At 40.5% G+C, this 26,495-nt stretch overlaps 1 long non-coding RNA gene across 1 annotated transcript; it reads right to left on the bottom strand.

Moving 5' to 3' along the window:
* LOC139076223 (uncharacterized) lies at positions 1 to 9,562 on the bottom strand. Its single transcript, XR_011527604.1, has 4 exons — positions 9,389 to 9,562; positions 8,979 to 9,207; positions 7,447 to 7,532; positions 1 to 976 (listed from the first exon to the last, which is right to left on the bottom strand). It is a non-coding gene; the product is annotated as an uncharacterized lncRNA (long non-coding RNA).
* Positions 9,563 to 26,495: the final 16,933 nt, after the last annotated feature.

The raw sequence follows: 26,495 nt of genomic DNA, 5'->3' as shown, positions 1-26,495 counted from the left end.
TGCAGCAAAGCAAAATCTTATTTATTTATATAGACTCAGTAAAGTCTCACTTTCTCAGGGCAGCCTCTGTGATCACACCTGGCAGATTCCGTCGCTCTGTCCTTTGTGCTCCAATGCACTCTGTAAAAGGGCTATGCTAAGGCTTCTCAATTGCTAAGTCTATTATAATTTATAAATATAGTATTCTTTCTGTTGAGGACAGAGACTGTGTTTTGCCCCATTCTGGAGTCTCAATAACTCCAGCACCTAGCACAGTAGATGGTCCAAAGACATCAAATGATGTTGTTGACTGGTAAAACCGATGAATGAACGAAGGGGTAAACAAGTATCAAATAATAGGCGGTAAGAAAAATAGTTCGGGCTTTAAAGTCATTTGCAACTTGGAATTCTATTTTTTGCTACATGACTTTCCAGTAATGAATAATCTCCAAGGACATGTTTTATTTGGTCAGCAGTGTTTAAAAATTTTTTAAATGAATTTGGGCGTATATTCTCTCTCCAGTATCCAGGCTGCTCCATCCATTTTTGTGTGGCTTCCACCAAACTCACACATCCACGTCACCATCCGCGCTCATGAAAGCATGTGAGTCAGCCACCAGCTTATCTGCTCCTCTGGACCCTGATCCGTGGCTCCTGTTGCTCAGCCACAGCTCTTGCACTCTGTCCCACTTGCTGCCCAAGTCATGCCCTCCACCTCCCACGGGCATCCTTAGATGTGGACGTAAACATTCCAGGTCTCTCAGAATCTTCTTTGGCACTCGCCTTGGGCTTCTCTGGCTGAGTTTGAAATCTGCTGCTTCTCTAGCTTGGTGCCTCCTCATGGTCCCAGTTCAGCCTTCTCCTATCCCCCAAGGCTTGTAGGGCGATCTTTAGGGCACAGACACCGGCTATGACACATTCAAACTGTGTGACCTAAGAAGAGTCTCTATTGCCAAGCCTTGGTTTCCTTATCTGGGAATAGGAAATCAAACTTTTCCTGTAGATTTGTTGGAAGAGTTAAATGAGAAAGAATAAGTTAAAACATATCATGCAATTTTGGCAAACTAGTAGATCCTTATTAAATTCTATCTTCTTCAAGTTGGTTAAGGCAACAGAGCTCAAATAACATAACCAAAGAATTATTTATTAGTAAGCTTCTACTACGTGTTAGTCTGTTCAAACACAATATTCAATGAATCCTTACAAAATGACAACCACAAAGTGTGAGTTAAAGACTATTACTTTCATTTTACATAATATGAAATTGAAGCTCAGAGAAGTTAAAATATTTGCCCCTTATGAGAAATGTCGGACATCAGTAAGGAATGCTTTTGGCTACAAGCAATAAAAGTATTTTTTGTCACATTCCAAGGAATCAGACAGCTGATACCCAGGATCGAGTCAGTGATTCAACCATATAGGGGTGCTAGGCCGGAGTCCTGGCATCTTCTTGTCCTCTCCACCTTAGTCAGAAGATAACTACAACCATTTTATCCATTTACAGATCCAATACAGGAGGAAGTAGGGGTGGTGGCAAAAAGGAAATGACTTTCTCCTCATGTTGTTCTGTCTTTTTAAGGAAAAGATTTCCTAGAAATGCCCTGGAGCCTTCCCCTTACAGCCTAGTGGACAGAACTGGGTCACACGGCCTAGTTGGAAGGAAGGCTGGGAAAGCTGGAATCTTACTTTGTCAAGCAAGATGAGTCAAAGTCAAGGAAGATGAAGAGAGAGAAGGAGACTGGGAATGGGTGTCATGTGAGCCAAACAAGTGTTTGCCACAGGGAGATTGGGAAAACCAGGATTCTAGTACAAACCCGTTTGACTCCAAAGGCCACATCCCTTTCATTACTCTATACTATATCTTTTGTTATGTGAATGTAAATTATTTTATAGCAATTTAATATATTAGTAAAAAAATCCAAACTAAGGTCTGTATTACTGTTTTGAACTCTTTCAGACAAAGTCTGACTTCTGTCTCCAGTGGCCCTATGATAAAAATGGCATGTTATAAAGAAACGATTGTACCTTTATGGAACAGGTATATTAACTCTCTTGAAAATATGTTTTCTCTTTGATATCAAATACGAGTGATGTTATAAAGCAGGTGTCATCAAATTGGCAACAGACTTCAGATATATTTAAATTAGAGGAGGATGGCTTATACACTTTTAAAAGATCCATTTTATATTTTTGATCTTAAATTCATGTAACCTAGGTAACATGTTTCCACTACATCTTTCAACCAAATATGTATTCAACATTTTCAAATTTTAAGCCAGAATCTTATTCCAAAGGATTTTTGTGTTTGAAGACTAGAAATGCATTTCAATTTATTTTAGTAATCCAATGATATTTATCAAGATATGAATATGTAGAAGACTTGAATATTTCAATCAAAAATTTTAAAGATAAGTATTTACTTACTAAGTCAATGTCACTGTTGAAATGCAATTCAGATACAAGTTTTATTTCAAAGTTAAAATTGCCAGTCATTCAGTTTTGCAAGAGATAACTATATTTGCTTTATTAAAGGCAAAGAGAAATGAATGTTTGTTTATCTAAAAATTAACAAAGAGGTTAGTTACTTTAGGACATAAGGAAACAACCCCCTATTTTAGCCTAAAAACTCACCATGATTAACTACACTAATTGCCAATGATTGAGTAGTTTCTCCAGTTTAATATTTTAGTTTTGATTTATGGAATCACCTTCTCTCTTATCGGTAGATAAGAAAGGGGCGGATTATGAATACTGTGCTCAGATTTGTCATCTAAAAACAAGACATTTATAAAAGAACGTTAAAGCAATGTTATCCACAGGGGTGCTAAAACCCCCCCCCCCCATTAAAAGAAATTAAAAACCTTCAAGTATCTGAAGGAAACAGAGTTTATACTGGAGATGGTTACCAAATACCAAATGCTAAGTACGGTTATTGATCTCAGAACTGCCTGGTAAGCAGTAGTAGTTTAAGGCTGCGTTCATCAAATCTGAATCCAGCTCTTTGCAACAGAAAAGCAACTAAGAGTAGTTTCACTAGATAACAGCGTATCGTTTCACACAACAAGAGGTTGAGAAAGAGCAGTCAGGGCGGGGATGGCACCTAAGTGGTTTCATCAGGGGTCCGGCTTCACTAATCCTAAGGTGAAAGCCTTCATCCTCATGGTCACAAGGTAGCAGCTTTCACTGCCAGATGATCAGTCTCATTCCAGATGGGATGAAGAAGGAAGGGAGGCATGAGTTCTGGCCAATAGTCCTAGAAACACCACTGTGAAATTTTATAACATAATATTAAAACCATCGATCCTACTCCTCTCATTTTTAAGTGAAAAAACTAAAACACTGTGAGATTGAATGGCTTCCCCTAGGTGGCCCAGCTAGTTATATTTAGAACAAGAATAAGTCCTTTTAGTCCTTGGGCTGATGTCATTTCTATTGTGCCCACTACTTTCTGGATGTTGGGTGGGCTTCCTTTGGAATGCCAATAATGATGGCATTGGGGACCTCTCCATGTCTTGAAGGAGAGAAGCTAGAAAAAGTTTGGGTCACTGGCTCATAAGAACCTTTATAATAAGACAACAGGCCAGTGTGGCATCCTTCTCTGTAATCTCATCCTTCTCTATCATCCACATAGTCAGCTCTTGGTTCCTTGGCATCAAAAGGCCAGAGCATGATGACATCTTGGTGAACAGAGCAGTGGTCACAGTTATGAGGATCATGGTGGTGAAGGGGGCGGAGGCTATATGGTGAAGGAGGTGAGAGATGGGAGTGGAGGAAAGAGAATCCAATTCATTTTAAAATGTGGAGTTTCTTGGCATCTATTTTCCTCAGCTTTGTGCACCACATCAAAGCATGGAGACACACGCAAAGGTCTTATTTGACATCCTAGTACTACCCAAATAGAGAAGAGAGCTCATAATTATCATTGAAATTATATAGGTGACCTAATACTTTGACCACAACAAGCAGACTAAGTAGTTCTAGTTTGACTGAGATGAGTATTGAATTCCTGTTATCAAAATAACTGGGTCATGCAGCTCAACAGGATGACTGTCAACTGAGAGTGGAGGCATATCATTACTCAGAATTCTACTTGACGAAGCTGAAACACATCCGGCTATGTGTGGCAGATGGCCGCAGCATGCCTTCATGCTTGGTCAGATGTTATTAATCTATGACCAAAGGAGCAGGTGGCATCCAGAGACCGCACGATTTCCTTCCCAAGTCACCCGAGATACAGAAAAGTATCAACTGTCTCAACACGTTGGCATCTCCATAGTGCTTACTTTTAATAATTGTACTTTTTGAGTAAATGGAAATGAGGAACTGACATTTTATCTCCATCTTCCTGGTATCTAAGAGAGACTCCATAGAATATTTAAATAAGTAATCACTCAAACACTCACTGGACAAAAGTAATTCTAAAATAGGACATTAACTCCATAGTTAAGGGAAAATCCGTTACACCTGAGCAGTTCTTCACCATGAAATATGTTTGATTATGTTTTATAGCACGAATAGGAGTTTTCCAGGTATAAAGCATTCAGCCAAATGTTTTACAGATTAAGGTGCATTAGGAATGTAAATTATTCTAAACCAAAGACAATTTCCTGTCTGGTTCACTTCTGTGCAACCCTAGGATACCAACCCAGGACCTGACAGGTCAATACCTCTGAGAGTCTTCCTGGAGGAAGGCTCCTAAGAGGCCTCGTTGGTCCGCATTGGTACATTTCTGTAAAGCAGTTAAAATACCAGCATCGCAAATTAAAACCTTAAATTTATTACCTCCAGTTATTAAAATGCCATGGTCAGATACTATTCAGCATCACCCAAATAGCTTTCCTTTCATGTTATTATTTGTATTAGCGAAAGCCATTTAAAAATGAAATCCCATTTCAATTTATCTTTGTGTTTAGACTGTTGTTCTAGCCTAAGAAGAAGAAAAAAAACTAATCCCTGTACAAATGAAAATTGCCTTTTTGTGTTCTGAACTAATTTAATCTAAATTGTTAACTCTGCAGAAGGCGCGTTCAGAAGAGAGAAATCGCATCCCAAGGGCTAGACGGGTAACGGGTTTATCTTACTTATGCATCTGGTGCCCTAATTCAGGAGCACTGGAAACCGGACTGACCACTCAGAGCTCACAGCCGGCAGCAGCCTCCTTTCAGGCAGTAAAGTCTGCAGTGGCAACGCGAGAAGATAATCAGCCCAACTCAGCAGAGTGTCCGAGACAAACACAGAGCAATGACACAGAACTTTTGGAATTGGAAAGGAACAGCTGTCCAATATCCTGGGAAACGGCCTGGAGTTGAAGTTTGGGAGGTTGGATGGAGGCAACCTGGAAAGACAACACCCTCCCTCCCCCAGCTGCAAAGGGAAAATACAGCATTCACAGCAAACACCTCTGAATCCTAAGTATGAAGTCTGTTTTTTCCTATCATGATGACCAAAATCTGTTTATCTGTGTGTTTTAGACGCACCTCTGCAAAAATAAACACACGGCTGTTAAAGATTTCTATTTGGAGCTAAATACTGAATGCTCTCTTAGATGAATCTACCCAAGATCTGTGTCCCATTAGGTGTCAACAGAAGCCCCCACATCAGTGCCCCAGCTCACTTCTTTTCCGCTCCCCATGTAAAGCAGCATCCTATGTGGGAATCAGAAACCAGACCCTGCCAGGCCTTTTAAACACCACCATATATCTCTAGTCTGTAGGGAATTCGTTGCCTACCACTCTTCCTCTTAGCCCATGACCTAGACAGTTAGAAAAGTCCATTTAACCAGATTGTGGTAAAATATTTCATCCTAATTTGCTCTCTAATTTTAACTGAGTTGAAGGAGGACACAGGGAAGTCATCACTAACATTTTCCCCAAGCCTAGACCTTGAACAAAGCGTCCCAGGCAAGTTGGTTCGTGCCTGAATGTTTGTTTCGCAGCCCTTGTGAAACTTCTCTCAAAGTAAAGCTGTTCGACAGGTTCATGCTTAAGAGCCTCAGTAAACGTCGTCTTAGCAGCAATTACAGCACCTACTAAAAATAATCCACAGAGCCATGCGAAGTGTGCGTGAAGGTGAACAGTTGGAATGTTTCTGCCTCCTGTAGGCAAGATAAACAACTTACTGTGGTTGATTAATTCAACAAAACTACTGAACACTTGATTAACTCTGAAGCAGCTTGAAATTAAATAAGGAAATGTTTGATGTGCTGTAGCCACCACGCTGGGGTTTTCCCCTTGCTCTTTCAGGAAGCCTACCTTTGCCCGTGAATGCAGTGTGGTCGGGACTACAGGACGTGGTCTGGAATCATGTCCTCACTCTGGCCTGTCCTGGCACCTTATCGTAATGGTGCCTTCAGCAGAAAACAAAGAGCCTGAGCAGACACCAGATGGGAGCAGCCCATCCAGCACAGCAGATGATGTTCACCTGATAACACAAGATCAGTGAGGCTGCAAATACAACGTGATGTGGCTGCTGAAAATTGGGATTGTTCAAGCATCTGCCACTTGCTAGTTTTGTAATCTTGGATAAGTTTTTCACCTCTCTTTGACAGTTCCCTCCTCTGTGAAATGTGGACAGTATTTCATGAGATTCTTGTCAGGAGCAAATAAGATAATATACAAAGGACTCAGCGCAGTGACTGGTTCACAGAGGGTGCTTTACAAACCTTGCCTTTCCATTCGAATCAGATAGCCCTACCTCCCTGTGGCCGGCTGAAAAATGAACCCTCAAAGAGGTATCCATATCCTAATGCCTGGAGTCTGGAAATGTAAATTATCTGCTAAAAGGAGCCTTCGAAAATGTGATCAAGTCAAGGATTTTGAGATGAGGAGATTTTCCAAGATTATCTGAGTGGGTCTCAAGTCCAATCACAAGTGTCCTTACAAGAGAGAGGCGGAAGGAGAACACACACCCAGAAGAGGAGGCAGCAATGACCACAGAAGCAGAGATGGGAGTGATGCAGCCACAAGCCAAGGAAGGCCAGCAGCCACCAGAAGCAGGAAGAGGCAAGAGGGATTCTCCCTTTGGAGGGAGCACAGGCCAGCTGACAGCTAGATTTGGGCCCAGTGAAACTGATCTCAGAGTTTGGCCTCCAGAACTGTGAGAGAATAAATTTCTGTTGTGTTTACCCACTAAATTTGTGGTAATTTGCTACAGAAACTACAGGAAAGTAATATCCTCACTAACTTCATCAATGTCATACGTTGCAGTACAGACATTGCCACCCTCCATTCAAGACCACCAGCAATTCCTTTCACTGTCCACAACGATGACCATCTTGGCTATGTCATAAAATACAGTATACTTTGGTTGTAGCACCCAAGTAAGAAGTGTCTGTCTTCCCTTTAATTGCATATTTTTTTACCTCAAAGGAGAGAAAATCCTCAGGAGTTGGTAACATACTGCACCATCAATTGTGTTGGTTATGGGACTTTTGGGTTCTACACAACTGGATTCCAACTGAAAACTCACCATTTGTTCGCTCCCAAGCCCTTTGTACTAGGGTAGTACTAGCAATGTTCCAGAGCCTCTGGCTGGGTAGGCAGCACCAGCTTGTCCTGGGAAGAAGAACGTATATTTTCTCCTAAATTGGTATTTCCATGGTCATCTAAAGAATTCATTGAGATGATTTTAAGTAATACAGTGATGGTTTTCAGCGGGTACATGGACAGAGAGTTAAGTAGTGTCATTGCCTTTCCAATTCTCTTTTCATCCTATTTACATTAAGGAGAAAGTCTGATGGTATTTATATTGATTATGACCTCCTATTTATGGCACAGTTTTCTTTTTTTTTAACCTTTTATGATAATCATACAAATTTTCGTTCTTAAACAAATGTATTTTAGAAAAACTAATGAATCAATTTAAACAAAAGTATTAAATAAACAACACTCCAGGTGGTCGTAGGAAAAATAGTCCCCAAATGCTTAAAGTTAGGGACACACCACTCCAAAAAGAGTAGTCCATGAGAGACTGCATCCAAATCCCCAATTTCCCAGACCATAAGACACTTAACACCAAAACCTTAATCCCAGCCCTGTCTAGGTCCTAAACTGCTCTCAGGAAGTTCCAGTAGATTCTTCCAGTAGATCTCAAAGTGTGATTGAAGGCCTCTGTCCCACTGGGAAGCACTCTGAGCATTCACACCATCCTGCTGAGTCAGGCTCTGGCACATCCGAATTGTATCCTTCACCCACTCCCTGGACCGTTTCCAAACCAAACAGTCAAGAGCGTCTTTGTCAAGAGTAAATAAATACAATTCTTAAATTAAGCAATTGTCCTATATGATCTTACTACTTCCTATCCTTCCAGAAATAGAAAGGTAATTGGCTCCTATATTAGCTATCAGAATAAATCGTGTGGCAGAAGGGACTTGTGTTCTAATGGTCACTTTAAAAGAAAAATTCAGTTCAGTAATCTTAAATTATTCAGGAGTCAGTAATTACAGTAATTTTTACATAGAAAACAAAGCAAAAACGAGATAATTTTGGTTGAGTCATACTTCACTCTGGTAAGCGAAAAATGATAATGATACATCTATGGTTTATTTTTCCCTCTATGAATGATTACAAAACTATACTCCAGTATCTTTAATGCACAGAAAAAGAAAATTACTTCCAGTCTTTTGGGTACTTATGTTACACTCAGATGTGCAGAGAACATGTTGTTCCCTTAACTTAAAAGATTCAGCTTCCCTCCTGAGCCCCGTCTACAGGTGGCGGAGAAAAAACTAAATTTTAGACCAATAGAGAAATCCCAGGCCAAACCCATCATTGAAACGTCAGCTTAGGTCACACGACCTCGTTTTAAGAAAGGCTGTTCTTGATCACCTACCTTCTCCCTTCCTTCCTCAAGTTGGCAGAGGGCATATGCTAGAGACTGACATGCTTATGAAGCAAGAGGTGAAGGCGGTGGCATATACATATCTGTGTTCCTTGTGCAACTCTCGTCATCACTGAGCCTTCCAGCATTAAACAGTGAAGATTACTCTATCACTTACCTACCTCTTTCTTCAATCAGGGTTCCACAGACGTCTCTGGTTGACTCTCGTTGGCGTTGTGGGCATCCTGAGGCCTGGCCCAGGCAGTTTGCACTGTAGGTCATTGGACCCCTTCACTGTTCACGATGATCATCCTCCAGACTCTGACACCAGGTTGTCAGTTTTCAAGTCACTGCTTACTATCTGTGACCTTGGGCCAGCTATTTAATATCTTTGTGCCTCAGTTTCTGCATCTGTAAACTGGGGAAGGGGATGATAACAACAGTACCTACCTCTCAGAGTTGCTATGAGGATGAATTAATAAAGATAAAATACTTTGAGCAGTATTTGTCACATATAAGTGCTCTATAAGTGTTTATTGCTATTGTTGTCATTGTTGTGCTGGAAGGTGGTCCAGCCAGAGAGTCAGCTTACCTCCACCTCCCACGGGAGCATGTGAGACCCTCCAGATTCTTTCTAGATCACACACCAGCCAACAGAAGCTCAGAGGTCTAAACGCACATCTTCCTCTCAGGCTCTGCCCTGGAGCCTTCTCAGTTGTGACCAGCTACAGGTTAGCAGGAGAGCAGGCTGTAAGGCAGTCTTCTCCTAGAATCCCAAAACAAATCGAGAGAAAGCCCTGCCCACATCATCCCCCTTGGTTTGTCGGGTCACCAGGCCCAGGCCAAAGCCAAAGAGAGGAGCTGGGACTCAGTCTCACCTTGTCTCTCTCACCTTCTTCCCTCTCCCACGATCCTTCTGAAACTGCTTTCAGGAGCTTTTCTTTTCCTTTTCCTTCCTTTCTTCCTTCCCTTGCATCAGATCTTCCTCTTTAAGATGCTAGCTTTGTCGGGTGTGCCACCAGGCTGGACAGAGTGGAGAACTTACTAACAAATAGACGTAAGTCAGGAAACTTTCAAAAATATCATGCACATTACGCTAGCTTATAACCTAAAAAACAGCAAGAACCATCTTCAAATAGTCAGTGATGAAAGGAAAAAAGCAACAACAACTATACAGGGTTGGGGGCTGGAATTCAAAGAAGTAGCAGGAATCCGCTGTATTTCAGTCCATGGAAGTGATTCCCTGAAGACAAACCTCCCAGATCCTCCCCCAAGGATACTTGGGGAAGGAGGAAACATTTTAACTAGAAATAAAGTGCTGATTCCAGGTAACTATAAACTAAGCTTTTCTGGGAAAATTGGCTATAAGGTGGATCTTTCAAAACTGTGATGAACAAAACAGGAAACACAGCACCTTAATGAGAAACAACCTGGCATCAGGGTTCCTCACAGACCCTTTCTGCAGGAAATGCTAGTTTCCAGAGTTCATGATCAGTAAGTATTTATTTTTATGTGATGCCCCCCACCCAAAAAAAAATTAGCCCGGAAAGGAGAATCACTTGGCTCCTTGCAGAGGCCTCCCGCGATCCGTCAAGACAGGCCACACACAGAGGTTCAGGAGCTGCCTACTCAACGATCTGCCAGGCCGGTGGAGCAAAACCTGCAGTTCTGCTACAAGGAAAGTTCTTTGGGACCGCCTAGGCTACTCCTACTAAAACATAAAAATAGAGGATATTCCATAGAATGCATAAATCTAGAAATACAGACATCTCCAAACTTAATAGCTGTAAATCACCATGAGAAGCACCTGTCAACAGGCTGCAGCATCTCCTAATAAGCAGACCTCACTGCTGGTGGCTTCAGGTATAAACTGCACTGTCTCTTCTCTTAACACTGCAGCCACAAGGACATTATCCTCTTTTCAGAGGCTCTATGTGTGTATCCACGCACATGATGGAAAAGTTAAACAGGCTGAGAGTCAGAAAGAAAACTTTGGTAACTCTAATTGTCTTGCCCATTCTGTCTGCAAGGTCATTCGTTAGCTGCAATTTTATGAAAGTGGCAGGCCTGACTCATTAAAGCTATTGGTGTTTTTTAAGTGGAAATGGTTCATAACAGTTTAACAGAAGAAAAAAGCCCTGGGCATGCAGAAGTTTTCTCATTAAAAGAAAATTAACCCTGAATTTGTAGCACTGTGATTTAATAAGCAGTGGTGATACTTGCCCAAAATATACAAGATCAAAAAAGTACCATATGGCTTGATTATATGCAGCTATTGGGATAAAATTTGGAAATAATGGAATCATAGAGTTTTAGACCTAGAAGAGCTGGAACAGATCATTTCATCTAATCTGTCTAGTTTCTTCCTGCCAATCACCCCCATCCCTCTCTCCCCACATACATTTTAAAGATGACACAACCGAGTACCAGAAAAATTAAATCCGTTTTTCTGGGTTACCTATTTAAATATTATAACTGAAAGTCAACATTCTCATCTCAAAATACAGAAAAAGACGAAAGAAATTCTAGTGTAAATGACAATCTAAAACAAAAATTTGCATTATATATGATGAAGAGGCTAATATTCTTAATACATAAAGAACTCCCTACTAATCAATAGAAAAGTTTAACAACTGAAAGAGAAAATAGAGAAAGAACATTAATAGACAGTTTTAAAAAGAATCCTCAGGAATTCTTGATAAAAAATGTTCAATCTTAATAGAAAGCAGGAGATGCAAATTGAGACAATAAAATTCCATGTTCATCTATTCATTGATACAGGTTTTTTAAAAGGTTACTATTCAATATTACTGAGGATTACAGAAAGGGGTCCTTTTGCACTCTCTGATAGTCATGAAAACAGTGTAAACTTTCTGAACAACAATTTAGCAATACGTCAAGAGCTTTAAAAATATTTACGTCCTTTGACCTACTAACTCAATTTCTAACAATTTGTCCTAAAGTAATTAGAGATGTTCACCAATAATCATGTAAGAGGATGTTTATTGCAATGTTATAGGAGTGAAGAGGTTGGAATCGATCTAAATACCCAATAACAGGGATTGAGTAAACACATTTTTGTACATTTATTCAATTGACTACTACTCAATAATTGTGTCACATGACAAAGTAAATTTAATGCCACAAAAATGTTTATAAAAATATCAAGTTATAGAAGAAAAGTAAAGTGTGATTTAATAAACCAATCTATCAACAAAAAAATCAAGTACATGGATAATAGATACTAAAATGTAAGACAATAGCATTATAAGCGATTTTTTCTTCATTACTTTCCGTAATTTTTCAAATTTTTACCAAGAAACATGCATTACCTAAAGATAAAACTTAAACAGTTTAAATGACAATGCAGCATCTCTCATGATAAATCCACTTGTTTATCAATGCAGAGGTAGAGTTTTACAATCCCTAGGGACCTTCTCAGGATATCATTCTACAGTTCAAAACCGAGCCTTCAGAAAACCACATTCTCTCTTTTGAATTCTGCTTCAATGAGAATAAGACAAATGATCATATACACAAAAAAAATAACAGGGAATTATTTTAATACCGCGTTTAACCTTTCAGAGGTGTGCGGAGTAGGGACAAGGACCCAGTGTCCCTTTAAATATTAAGCATTGCTTTGTAACTGCCATCGCTGAAACAGGGTCACCAGTTTAAATGCCTTCAGCACCTGATTAATTAGTAATCAGGACAGAGTCAGATAGTTTTTCTGCTTCAGAGCTGGTAATTATCATTCCTGACACAGAATTCAACTTTCGGTAGGCAGCAGGCACACTGCTGTCACCATTATACTCTGCTCCACGCTCCAAATTTATTTTAAGGTTCTGTTTGGAAAAGAAAAAGAACCTTGTGTAGATTGTATCCAAGCAGCCTCTTACTAGAGCCATTTTTTTTCTTTCATTGGCTTCCTGTATCCATAGGTGATATAATTGATTATTTGATGAAAGCAAAGAAGTTGTGGAACACTAGTATGTGAACACTAGGGAGATAGTAAACATTTTTAAAACTCATGTTATGATTATAAAAGAAAGGGAAGCAATTTTGAAAAGACTATTGTATTTTAAGAAAGATCCCCAAAGTAGCAGGGAAAAATTAGAAGAGCTGGCTTTCTCCTTTTCACTTTTGAGCATTATGCCTGCAATCAAACGTGGAAAAACTGCCTTAAGCTATGGTTTTTCTAGGGCCTATGAACTAAAGATCCTTTTGGAAAAACACCTATAATAAGTCAATCACCATTCACATTTGGAGCACAAGTAACCAAATTACCAGCTATCGGTCCATTTTTCCATTCTCAATGTTGGATGCTGCCAAGTAAAATCAGTGAGGTAACCACAACAAAAAACATCTTAAAATTCCTGTCAATGAAAGGGTGGTCACAGCTGATACAGCCATACATTCATGAATAAACAAACAAAAAGAAAACAGACAGATACAGTGCTCTGTGGGATGCTGCTGGCATGGGTGGTCCTTGACCTGAGGTGAGTATCTGGAGTGAGGTCCCATTCTCATTACAACAGCATACCTGCTGTGCTCCGCTGGCATTTGCCATCTTCTAATTGGAATCTGAGGATATGGGGAGCCAGGCGTAAGAGGCGTTTTTTTAAGTCTATGACCCAAAATTTCCTTTATAAAGTCCATAGACCCTGGAAATGACCATTTCCCTTTTCTTTCAGATGCTGGTGCTCTTGAAGGAGAGAAGGAAGGTGTGCGTGATGCAGAAGTGATGTCTTGATGCTCAGAAACAGAAAAGCAAGTCAGATGAGAGCTGCAGAGCAGGGTAGCAGTGACACTGCAGGAGCCAGACCATGGTTGGAACATGCTAATGTACGCACGGGGACTCTGAGCTTTCGTGGAGGAGCATTAGACAAAGAGAGTGAGGATTTGTAAACCAGTTTTCTTGGAATCTGGCATGATACTAACAAGCATTTCTCTTGAACATGTTCAGAAGGTTATTAAAAAGAATTGTTGGAAGTCAAGTTATCATGGAAATGAAGATATCACAGACTTACCGAGGTAGTCAGCATAGTTTGCCAAGTATGTCCAGTTCTGCATGTTCCAGGGGCTTCTAGTGTCCTTATGGGGTGGATCCATGTGACTATATTGGATGGGTCATAAGCTCAAATGAAGTGAGCCATTTCCAGAATGGAGCATTTAATGGCCAGTGGGAGACCTCAAGCTTTCTTTTTTCCTTCTGGTGCAGTGGCTAGCCACATTCAAGATGGGCAGCTACTCTCTCAACCTGGGTTCCTAAAAAGTTATGACAAACCCAAACCCCTGCAAACTCACAATACACATTACTGAATGAGAAATAAAATTTGGTTATTTGAAGCCACAAACACTTGGAGTTGCTTGTTACCTCAGCATAACCCAATATTCCAACTGATATGTATAGTGACTTCCAAATGGATACAGCCTAATGATAAAGCTTTTACTGGCCATTCAAGAAATCAGACATAAATTATAAAAGGCACAAAAACTATAAAAATTCTAGAACACTTAGAAGTGAACAATGTAAAAAGGACAGCAAAGCAACCTTGAACTAACACATTTCAGGAGGAAAAATCTGCTAGAGGAGAGAAGGAGTAACTCAAGAGCTACAAGCACACATCCAATAAATACACATTTCCATATGTTTGCTATAGTTCTTCAAGCAAAGTAAAAACAGTTTATAGAATAATTTCTTTTCATAATCACTTGGAAATAATTCCCTTACTTTTGGTACATTGTTCTATACATAAAATGCACCATTCCATTGTTCTGACACTGTTGTCATTTTTCCCTGTGGATTACCAATTAAAAAGCTATACGATCATGCTGTTATTACATAGCCAAAATGAGCACACTGCCAACTAGTTAATCTTTCATCCTAACCCAACTTGTTTCTCAAAAAAAATGCGATTAAAAAATGAAGTAAGAATAGGGAGGATATACATTTCCATATAACCCTTAATTTTGTTTTCCCTTGTTGCTAACAAAAATTCTCTATTGATTTTGAGAGAGAGAATTTGTATGACTTAAATTGTGTGCCTTCAGCCCAAAGGTTTATTAGAACTGTGATATCTACGATATCATCTTCATAAGCGAAGAAATGGAAGCCCAGAAGCATCATGAAGCCAATTAAAATGCATGTAGGGGTCCATTTTTCAGTATTATTCAAAGTTTCTAAAATACTTGACATTCATTTTGTCATTTAATAAATATATAGTGAGCACCTATGATGTATCAGACATTGGCCCAGGTGAGCAAGACACACTCTAACCGGAAAGGCAACCATCAAGGGTAATTAAAAACAGAAAGGAAAGCCTTTGGCTTGAAGTACAGGGAGGCAGCAGTGGGGGCACACGGAGGACCATGTAACCTGGGCTGGGATCGAGGGAAGCCTTCCCAGTAGTGACGTCTAAAATGAGACTAGACTAAGGGGGCTGAGAACAAGATCTTTCCAAGAAGAGCAAAAGAAAAGAGAGTCTTCAAAAAGACCTGAAGCAAGAGAGAGCATGGCCCTTGGCTCAGTAGCTTGGGGTCCTCACAGGTCAGTGGAGGAGGGCCAGAGATGAAACCGCAGTGCCCAACTTCACAGGATTCAGATCTGAAAGCTGCTTTTAGACTTGTATTTTTGGTTAAAAGCCAGGAAGCCATTAAAGGATTTTAAGCAGAGAGATTGCTGTGATCGTACTGTGGTCGAACATGCATGGGACAGGGCAAGCCTGCAAGCCGAGTGGCTGATGGGGATGCTTTTGAAATAATCTTAATGAGATAAGTGTCCTCCAAACTAGGATAGAAGCAGCAAAGTGGGGAAAATTGGACAGTCTGAGAGAAAGAAAAGAGAGTCAAGAGAACGTCCACGGGTCAGAGGATGGGCAGAACAGTCAAGGATATCCCGCGTCAGGCAGCTCTGGGCTCACCTGCCTGGCTGGGCACCCTGCCTCCACCTCTTTCCCAACCTCTTTTGCATCAGTTTCCTCATGTAACAAGTGGGGATCAAAATCGTACTTCCCTTATAGGTTGTTTTAAGGTTAGCAGCTCCATTGAGGGCTAACATATAGAAGCCCTCAATAAACATTAGCTGTTAGGTTGCAAAGGAAATAAGTAGGATTAGGACTAAAGATGTCCATTAATTTAGTGATTTTGGGGAAAATAACTGTATCATTAGAGGGTGAGAACTGAACTCATATTTCAGTGAGCTAATGAGTAAAAGAGAGAAAGAGGGAGAGACGGCAAGAGTAGATAAGTCTTGGAAGGGGAAACAAGAGGCAAAATAGTTCCCACAGGGAAATAGGAGGCTAAAGAGGGACTTTTCTTTTAAAGGTGATATCTGTGTTTGATTAAGGGTTCATAGGAAAGAAACAACAGAGAGGGTGACCTGAACGTTCAGGGGAGAAGGGGCATGTGATGGTACAAGCCCCCCAGGAAGGGGAGAAAAATTGGGATCCAGAGCACAGCTGGGGAATGGCCACAGAGGAAGGAGAGGAGTGGCTCTTTCAGACCGAAAGAGTCTTTGCTATCCCCTTTCTCAGGCAAATTGTCTGTATATGTCCAATCAACAGAACACTTTTGTTCAATCTTATCATAGAAAAGAAGACACAAAGACACATGACACTCATGGCCTAACTAAAAAGTCACACAAATGTGAGCAAAGTGAAGAAACCAGGGTTGTAGTTTCTCTTCAGCCCCACACTGCCAGCCTGTACCCTAGTCCTCTGGACGTCACTGACAGAGCCACATCAGGCCACTGTTCAAAGAGTGCCTATGAGGTCAGGAAGAGGGGACAATGACGCATTATTGAGCAACCAGGAGAATTCAGCAGCAATTTAGCAAATGACATCAGACCAAGAAATTTAAAAACATCTAGAAATTAAACTGAGAGCAAAGATTCATAATACAAAGAGAACAAAGTATTTAGATACAGTGAAAGGCTAGGACAGGAACCAAGGTGGATTCTTGTATGAACTATTTATCTGAATGGAATGTTTAAGCTTCTATATTTTCTCAAAGAATCTTCTACCAGGCTGTTACAAAGCTAAAGCTCCCAGTAGGGCCGAGGCTCATAATACCTTCCAAGGTCAACATTCTATCAGGGAAAATATGAATCGAAACTCAGGCATGGCCACTTGCAAGGCTGTTGGCAATGTAGCAATGCAAGAGCCACTGGTATGCAATTGATTTTCAAGACCACAGTAGACATATGTCAGACCTCATACCCTTATGCATGACTATTTCTGACTCCTCCATAATGCAACATATTGGAAACCTACTGGAGTAAGCTTGGTTTATACATTGCAGAAATTTGTCTAATGGATCGTGTTCTGAAATATGAGGGAAACATGACAAATATCCTTTAAAATTATAATAACAGAACAAAAATAATAACAGTCCTTGAATTTTGAAAGATCAAAGAGCTATCTCATTAGAATAACACAGGTATTATAGGTAATTTTTTTCAAAATATGAGGTACTTATAACTGTAAACAAATTGGAAATTAAGTTAATGATATGCTTGCTGAAACATTTAGGACCGAAGCATACTAATATCTGCAACTTCTTTTGAAATCCATCAAAAAAATAAGATGCTCTGATGGATGGATAGAAGGATGGATAAATGAGACACATATGTGATTAAGCAAAAATAGGAAATGGAGCAAAAATGTTAATTGCAGAATCTAGGTGATAGATATATGATAGCTAACTTCCCAGTTTTTCAACTTTTCTGCATGTTTTAAAATTCTCATACTAAAACAATATAAAAATACTTATGAGTAATCATTTCACTCAAGTTCTTGTTTTCATTAGCTACCATCCTCTCAAGGGCTTTGTTTCGTCAATTATCCACTTTGGGCTGTCTTATACCGCTTTCTCGCTTTCTCCCTACTAGCTCTTTTTCCCTTTCAGCACTTTTAATGGATCATGCTCGTGTGCGTGTGTGCACGCTGTAAAAACAGAAACATATTCCAACTAGCCTTAGAGAAGAATTGTTTGTACTACTTTCAAGTCACAGAAACCTAATTGAATGTGACTTCAGTAAAATGGAGAATTTACTCACTTAAAAGTCCAGCTGCAGGCGTGGGGAATCAGGAAGATTCAGGCATAACTGGATCCAGGAGCGCAAATTATTCTCTCAATAATCTACCTTTTCCCACCTTTCTGCCCTTCTCTTACTATGTTGGCATCTTTTCAGCCACTGTAAGATTGTTTGAGATGTGGTTGGGTGACAGGTCGGATTGTAGTATTTTCCGACACACACATTGTAAAAATCTCTCCTATTCTGGAAAATTCCACCCTTAAATCTGTGTCTCCTTCTAGCTATCACTTTAAGACTTGACACACTTTTTGGAAGCTTCATCTATGAGTACTTTTCTTCTTTCTCACCTCAAAACCACTCCTTGGTTCTCTGCAATCTGGATTCTGCTGGCACAGCTTCCCTGAAAGGGCTTTGACAAAAGTAACCAGTGACTTCCATGTTGAGGAAGCCCGCGGGACTTTCAGCTCTTTTCTGACTGTCCTCTGCAGCATTTCACTCTATTGACCACGTACTTCTTTTCTTACTCTGGCTTCTCCCAGTTGCAGACCCCGAGACAAGGATTTGGGTTCAAGTAGTTTACTTGAAAGAGGATCTCAAGAGGCACAAGTGAGGAAGTAGAAAAAAGTGAGACAGAGAAGAGAGAAATGCCAATAGAAAGACACTAATAAAAAGAATCGCCTCAGTTTTCATCCGGTTGTGACAAGAGTCCCCTAGTGGGTCACCTTGCCTGGGTTTTACCTCTCTAAATCCGCCCCTCAAATGCACTCAGGGAAATCTATACAAATCTGACACCTCCGGCAAAGTCTTTCAGGTTTGCAGGCCCCTACCAGATAAAATCCCGCATTCAGCATAAGGCCTCCCACCACTTAACCCTTACTTGCCTTTCTGGTCACTTCCCATACTGGTCCCCACCTGTAGTTTTGGACTCTAGGACTCAACTACTGTGGGACCCCCGACAAGTCACGCTCTTTCACCCTCCTGTCTTTGCCAAGGTTCTCTCCCTCCGCCTGGAGCACTCTTCCCACCTTCTGTGCCTCAAACGTCCTACGCGTCCTTCATGACCCGATCGGGCAGCCTCCCTCCGTGTCTCACTGCATCTTGAGCAAACCTTTATGTTGGCATCATTTAATGCTATTATATCAACATGATCTGCTCCCTTTTTCCATCTCCCTTACTAGACCACAAGGACCTCAAGAATAAAGGCCATATATCATTCAGTAGACACAATAAATAACGAACTGAACTGTAAAAATACTAAAAATATCACTACTGACATCTCTCAGTTCAAGTGTATAAAATCGATTATGATTTCTTTTTAGACACGAAGTTACAAGAGCTAGTTACCGAGGGAGTGAGGGAGAGAACAGCAAGGAGGTCTGTTCCACTCTGCACGCTGGCATGTTGGAGCCTGCCAAACGCCTACGGCAGCAGCTGCTGGAGCTGAGGAAGGGGAGAGGCCCCTAACCAGCCCCTGTGCTCCTTGGCACTCTCCTTGGTGAATCTGCTGGTCTTTCCAAGATCTGGAGTTGGCCTCAGCCCCTAGGCTGAGGTTTGCTTTTATAAATAGGTACCGAGAATTGAAGCTGCTCTTTGTCTTACTTACCTTAACTAGACGTGAACTTCTACCACAAAAATGGGCGACTTGATCTTACTTGCTGAGAGTCTCAGAATAGTCTGTTAGCAGAGAACCTTTAGTTGACATTCACCATTCATTCATTCAACTATTTTGTTTTGATTAATTGTTTGAAAAATAAAACACGGACATGGGATAAATATTAAGTGGTAAAAAAAGGGATTTAGATCAGTGCTATGCAAAACATCCTTCTGCAGTGATGAAAGTGTTCTACAGCTGTGCTGTCCAATATGGTAGCCACCATCCATACGTGGCTATTCAACCTGGAAATGTGGCTAGTGCAACTGAGGAACTGACTTTTTTATTTTATTTAATTTTAATCAAGTTAAATTTAAATAGCCCCAAGTGACTAGTAGCCAACACATTAGTGCAAAACAGAGAGTAAAGCCTCTCTTTCCCTCTGTTTCCCCTCAGCCACCAGGCTCCTCTCCCCAGAAGTCTCCATTATTATCAGATTCTTGAACATATTTTCAATGATATTCTATGCATATAGAAAGATATATATATGTGCATACGTACAAACAGCAGCATACACTCACACAAACCATTTTGAATCCTGGGGCTTTTTCTTTACAAGATATTTTGTCAATATTTCCATATCAAAATATAGGATTCTGATGGTACTATATCAGAATATAGTACACATATAGGAGTACTGTATATTATTCCTTTTTATGTGCCGGCCACAGCTAGTCCTCTATTCACGGACATTTTGCTTGCTTTAATATTTTTCTGTGAAGACAATCAATAATGAAAATTTCACAGGTCCCCGAGACCATCCACATATTTTATGATTCACTAGAAGGATTATCAGGTCTCAGACTATAGTTGTGAGCACAGCTAAGTGTTATTACAGCAAAAGGATACATAACAGGATCAGCAAGGGGAAAACACATAAGTGGGGCCTGGAGAAATCCACACAAAGGCTTCCTATGTTCTCTTCCTCCTGTGAGAGGACACACTGAGTGTGTGCCTTCCTTTAGTATAAAAAGTGCAGTAACATATGGACAATGTTTCTGCCCAGGGAAACCCACTCAAGACTCACTGCCAAGGTTTTCATCTGGGACTGGCCACATGGGTACCCCCTGCCTAGCAACCACCTAAATTCCAAATTTCCAGAAGGAAAGCAGTTGTTCAATGCCCCATGGGTAAAACAGCCTTATTACTTAGGAAAATTTTCATATCAGCACAGGGAACTATTTACCAGCCAAATTCTCAGATGTCAACCAAGAACCAACCTTGGAAGCAGGCCCTTCTAAGGGGGCAGCCTCACACTTTCCACAGTAGCTCTCTTTTGCACAATAAATATCTTTGCATATGCCTGATTTTTCACATATATAAGTAGGCCTGTAGGGTAAATACCTAGACGTAGAAATGCTGCATCAAAGAACATGAACATTTCTAATATTAATAGATATAGCTGAACCTTACCAATGTACACTTGCACCTGCAATGTATGCGAGTGTTCTAAATCCCCACAAACACAGTGAAGCAAATATTTTAAAATATTTACTTTGTAGAAAGAAACATTCTAGGCTCTGGGGATATAGCGTTAAACGAGGTGGAGGTTCCTTCTTACCTTCTATGGGAAGAAAGGTAGAAATAAACAAGTAAATGAACAAGTGAACCAAATAATTTTGAATAATGGTAAATCACATGAAGAAAGTAGAATTAGATCACATAATATGTGGGGGCAAAGGGGACTACTGTGTATCCAGTAGTGGAGGAAGTTCTCTCTGATGAAACGATCTTTGAGATGAGATCTCAATTACAAGAAGAAGACAACTATCCTGAGACCGGAGGCAGAGCCCTACCAGACAAGCTCGAGGAAGTAGTCCACAGGCCCCAAGGCAGGAACAGAAGGACGGTCCCTATGACCAGAACCCAGTGCTGGACCAAGGCGGAGAATAGTTCAAGCTGAAATCCAAGAGGACAGTAAGGGCTTTCTACATCAATGCAAGAAGCTTTGGTTTCATTCTGAGTGCTGCTGGGAACAACAGTCTCATGCATGCAGACTTTTGACCCTCTCTTGGCCACATAAGAATGGGCCTTGGGCCTGGGACATTCCTTACCAAAAGCTAGTGTCCTGACAACATCACAGCGTCACTGGGCTCATTGCCCTTATGTGGGAATATCTTTCTCGTTTCAGACTCAGTGTGTACTGCTTTGTTCTGCTCAAGTGTATAGGTCATGTAGCACCTGGTCAACCCCACTACCGTATCTGTGCCCTGCAGGAGGAGGACAGCGCCCTTCTGCTCTGGCACAGGAAGGGTGCGTGTAGGCCAGTTGCCCTGCGTTGGCTGCCAGCAGGGACCTGCTGGCCAAGGAGGACTGACACCCAGTACTGAAGCTGATCTTGCTCTGTCCCTTCTCTCTGTGAGTAAAGCGTTGTTCCAACCAGCATTTGACTGTGTTGTGTTTTCCTTGGTGACTCTGATACGAAGATGCAGTGAGCAGAAGTGCTCACATTTCTCCTCCCAATGATAGGAGACAGATGCCGCTTGCTCAACAAGTGCAATGTGAAACTTTTGGAAGATTTTCAAGTAGGGGACAGAAGTGAACAGTTGGCAACTCTGTGGAGAATGGATTTTAGAAAAATAAAGGAAAAATCGGGAAGAATTTGGAAGTTATTAAGGCCTTCCTGGTGAGAGATGATGGTGATGAAGTGTCAATAGTAGCAGCAGGGATGGAAGAAGCGAAGCCAACAAGTGTTGCTGAGAGTTTGGATGTGTGTAGGGGGACTGAAACAAACATCATCTCTGTCCCTGTGTTAGACAATCTTGGGACCAGGCATATTTCCTTTTCCTTGTGTTAAACAGTTCCAAGAACAAGCATAAATAACTCAGCTTATTGCTTGAGGAAATGCTTTCTCCTTAAAGACAAGACTGTGGAACCAACTAAATAGCTTAGTCACCAAGACTAACAGCCTCAATACTATTACCCTGACATAGCTGCCCTCCAAAGTTATTACGCCATAAACTCTTCTCAACCAGTTTCTTGCCTTGAAAGATCCACTTTAAAAATCACCCAGCCCAGGCTCTAGAGTCCTGTCAACATCCTCTCCACCTTCCCCTTCAGAGACACTGCCATGACGGTCAAAGTCGTTTTCTCCCACACTACGGAAGGTCTGATAAACTTAGCTTTACTTGATCAGCATGTTTTCGTTGTCGTCTTTTGTAGAGTTGAAGGCCCAGAGTTTGTTGGGAGAAAAGGAGAAAGAAGCAAAGAGAGTCTTCCGGAAGATTTCTATCCCACCTCTATATTGTCAAGTTCTCAGAATCTTCGAATGAGATCCTGGTAGAATGAGCCCTGGATTAAAATTCAAAACACTTAGTCATTGGCAAATCTATTGACTTAAACCTCTCAATACCTCAAGCTCCTATTCTACTAAATAATGTAAAAATAAAAAGTTAAACTCTGGTCCACCTTCAAAGAATATGAAACAATATATGTAAAGCATTGAGTAGCTTGAGGGGAGAGCTGAACTTTCCGAAGTGAAGGAACTGTAATATTTTCTGATTGGAGTGGAAATTTTAACCCACATTCGACCACCTATACCCCTTTGAAGTACAAGATGAGATTTTCTGATTCCTCAGGAAGTGCCTTGAAACCAACCTAATTATGTTTTACATGAATTTAGATTCTATCAAAATAGGTGAGAGAATTAGCATCTGGGTGTTAATTTTCCTTCAAATAGTAAGAAATAGATAATCCCAGAGCCAGCAGGGCCTTAAAAATAGACATAATCCTAAATTACACAGAATGATGATATATAAAACAAAGAGTACAAATATTGGCAGATAACCATACAAAGCTTTGTCCAGGTTATGCAAATTCAATTCTAAAATATCACTTTTCTCCAAAGAACCCAAGCTTGTTATCATAGACACATTAAAGTTTCGCTGACTTTTGAAATGCACAGAAATCTTTGTTCAAAACCAAAGAAGATAGCTACACTTCTCTCCGGTTTGGATTTTTTTTCAGTGAGTATTTCTCATCAACTATTTGTGATGTCCTTCTACATTGCATGAACCAGGTGCTACAACAAACCAGAACAAGTCTTTTCAACGAAAATACAATAATTGCTCAGAAAACAAGGACCTATAAACAGTGTGCTGTGGTATACGATCTTGCGAAATCTAAATTTAGTGTGGGGTCAATTCCTTTAGGTCACTAAATAGAACCGCCGGCAAATCCAGACAATTACTTTTTGTATTTTTCCCTCTGAACATTTTCACCACCTGTCTTCATGTCTGACCTCTCCAGTCATTTCAAGCAGTTCACAAATGGAAGAAGGAAAAAACCTGGCAAGCCCATATGCCAAACTAAATCACATCCAGAAGACCAAACGCCTTCTGAATCCAAGACGTGGCTATTTATAGACCTGTAATTAGTGATTAAAACCCCAGGGAGTATCTTGTTTTCCTTTTAACCTTAAACTCCTCTCAGCTTCTACTTATTCTCATACTAAATACGATGCCGCACAGTTCTGCCATTTATTAGGAAACAACCTAGTAATTATTATGGGAAATGTTCTCTTCACAGTATGTCTAGTTTGCTTGTGGTTTTAGTGGCCAATTAGTCTTTAAAATAAGATCAGAACCTAATTTTCCATGGTTAACCATCAGAAAACTCAGCAATGTTTCACCATGTAGACATTAGGAGATACATTAAAAATGAAAAGCAAGTTTTTCTTTTTTTTTTTTTTGTTTGCTTGAGGAAGATTGGCCCTGAGCTAACATCTGTGCCAATCTTCCTCTATTTTATGTGGGACACCTCCACAGCATGGCTTGATGATAGGAATGTAGGTCCACACCCAGGATCCCAACCGTTGAACCCTGGGCCACCAAAGCAGTGTGCATGAACTTAACCACTACACCACCAGGCTGGCCCCAAAAAGCAATGTTTAGTTAGTAGTGATATTTCCGATATATTTAAGCTGAAATTATGATATTTAAGAAACAGGTGTTCAAGTAGGAAAAACAGAACCCAGCTTACTACCTTACCACAGCTTTAATAACTGAGAAGTGAGTAACGCTACATTAAAAGTTTGCTTATCTGTTATCAATTGCTCTGAAGATTTAAAGAGTCAAGGACTATATATTTGCTTAATTAAAATTTGTGGAATATAAACAGGCACTTCACTTCTAGCATTGAAAAACAAATATCAGGAAACAAAAAATTGATTAAAGATCTCAAATAATTTATGTAGATCCCTTGCCCTGAGGAGGGGCAGCACAAGGCCCCACTGCTTACATGTGGGCTGCGCATAGTCCCTTCCTCCCTAAGAGTGCAGTAGGGAGAGAGGGAACAGGCGACACTGTGCCGCAGAGAAATCTGACCAAGACACCTTAGCCGGGTGACCAAGGTCACTACCAACAGTGACAACTCGTGTTGACAGTATGTACCCTCGATATGATGTGATGGGAATGGCACTGCCCCTGTGGATATTACTTCCCCAAACTCATGAGCCCAGTCTAATCATGAGGAAAACACCAGACCAGTCCCACTAGAGGGGCCTCCTACAGAATGCCTGACCAGGATCCCCCAAAACTGCTAAGGTCATCGAAAAAATGAAAGTCTAAGAAACCGTCACAACCAAGAGGACCCTAAGGAGACATGACAACTAAATGTGGTGTGGTATCCTGGATAGAATCCTGCAATAGAAGAAGGACATTAAGCAAAAACTAAGGAAATTTGAATGAAGTATGGACTTTAGTTAATAATATATCAATATTGGTTCATTAATTGTAATGAACGTGCTATACTAATATGTCAATAATAGGGGAAAATGTGGACTATGTGACTACCCTCTGAACTACTTTCTCAATTTTCTGTAAATATAACTATTGTAAAAACTAAAGTGTATTAAAAATAATAATAATAATAATACATGTGAGCACATCCAGCATCCAGATCCTGGTTTCTAGTACCAAAGGCTCCTCAGAGAAATGGCTGATTCTTGGACTAGGGCAGGACATAAAACCTGGCACATCTTGTAGTGTCAGAAAGTAAGACAGTGCTCAAAAGAAAAAAATCCATGATGATGAGTGCATGTCAAAAGGATACAGGAACCAACTGAAAAAGCTTCTAAGGGCCAAAGCTGAAAAGAAGTTAATCATTTAGCTTTTGCCACTAACACAAGGAGGGAAGAAACTCATTGATTGCAGGCTGTTTATGAACCAGGCACGATGTTGAATGCTGAGCATTCACGCCCAATTTAATCCAAGGAACCACTCTGTGAAGTAGATGTGATTATCCCAGCTTTACAAACGAGGAAGCTGCAGGTCAACAAGTTTAGCTATACCTAATGTCACACAGGTCTCAAGGATAAAACCAGGTTTGGGAAGTTTTTTTGGCAAGGAAGATTGGCCCTGAGCTCAAATCTGTTGCCAGTCTTCCTCTTTTTGCTTGAGGAAGATTGTTGCTGAGCTAACATCTGTGCCAGTCCTCCTCTATTTTGTATGTGGGATGCTGCCAAGCATGGCTTGATGAGCGGTGTGTAGGTCTGCGCCCTGGATCTGAACCCAGGAACTTGGGGCCACAGAAGAGGAGTATGCAAACTTAACCACTACGCCACCAGGCTGGCCCCAACCTGGGGTTGCCTAGCTCCTGAGTCCATACTTTTTTCACTATCCCATGCTACCTCTAATTCAAATTCAATCTTCATCTGGTCATGAAACTTAGTCCAAATTATATAAAATGTTTTTGTAAATATCCATTAAAAAGTTAAAAAAAATTGGATGGGGGAGAAGTGCCTTATATTAGAATTTATTATTATTATTCCTTTAGTGATCATTATGGACAAATTACAAACAAAAAGAGCTGCAGAGCTGAGGAAATGAAAAAGATAACCATCCCGATCAAGGTACCCAGTGCTTCACTGTTCTTGGAGCTTGACTTAGCATCCCAGCGGTGGCATCTAATACTTACTCTGCTTCTTGAAAATCAGAGTGTTTCTGCTTCATTTCTGCTTACTTAGCCTCCGAAAGAACCAGTTTCAATTACAAATTGATGAGTAAACACCTA

This window comes from Equus przewalskii, chromosome 15 (genome assembly GCF_037783145.1).
Source record: "Equus przewalskii isolate Varuska chromosome 15, EquPr2, whole genome shotgun sequence".
NCBI classification, from domain to species: domain Eukaryota; kingdom Metazoa; phylum Chordata; class Mammalia; order Perissodactyla; family Equidae; genus Equus; species Equus przewalskii.
The sequence above is the reverse complement of the archived record's forward strand: the minus strand, read 5'-3'. Positions and strand labels throughout refer to the sequence as shown.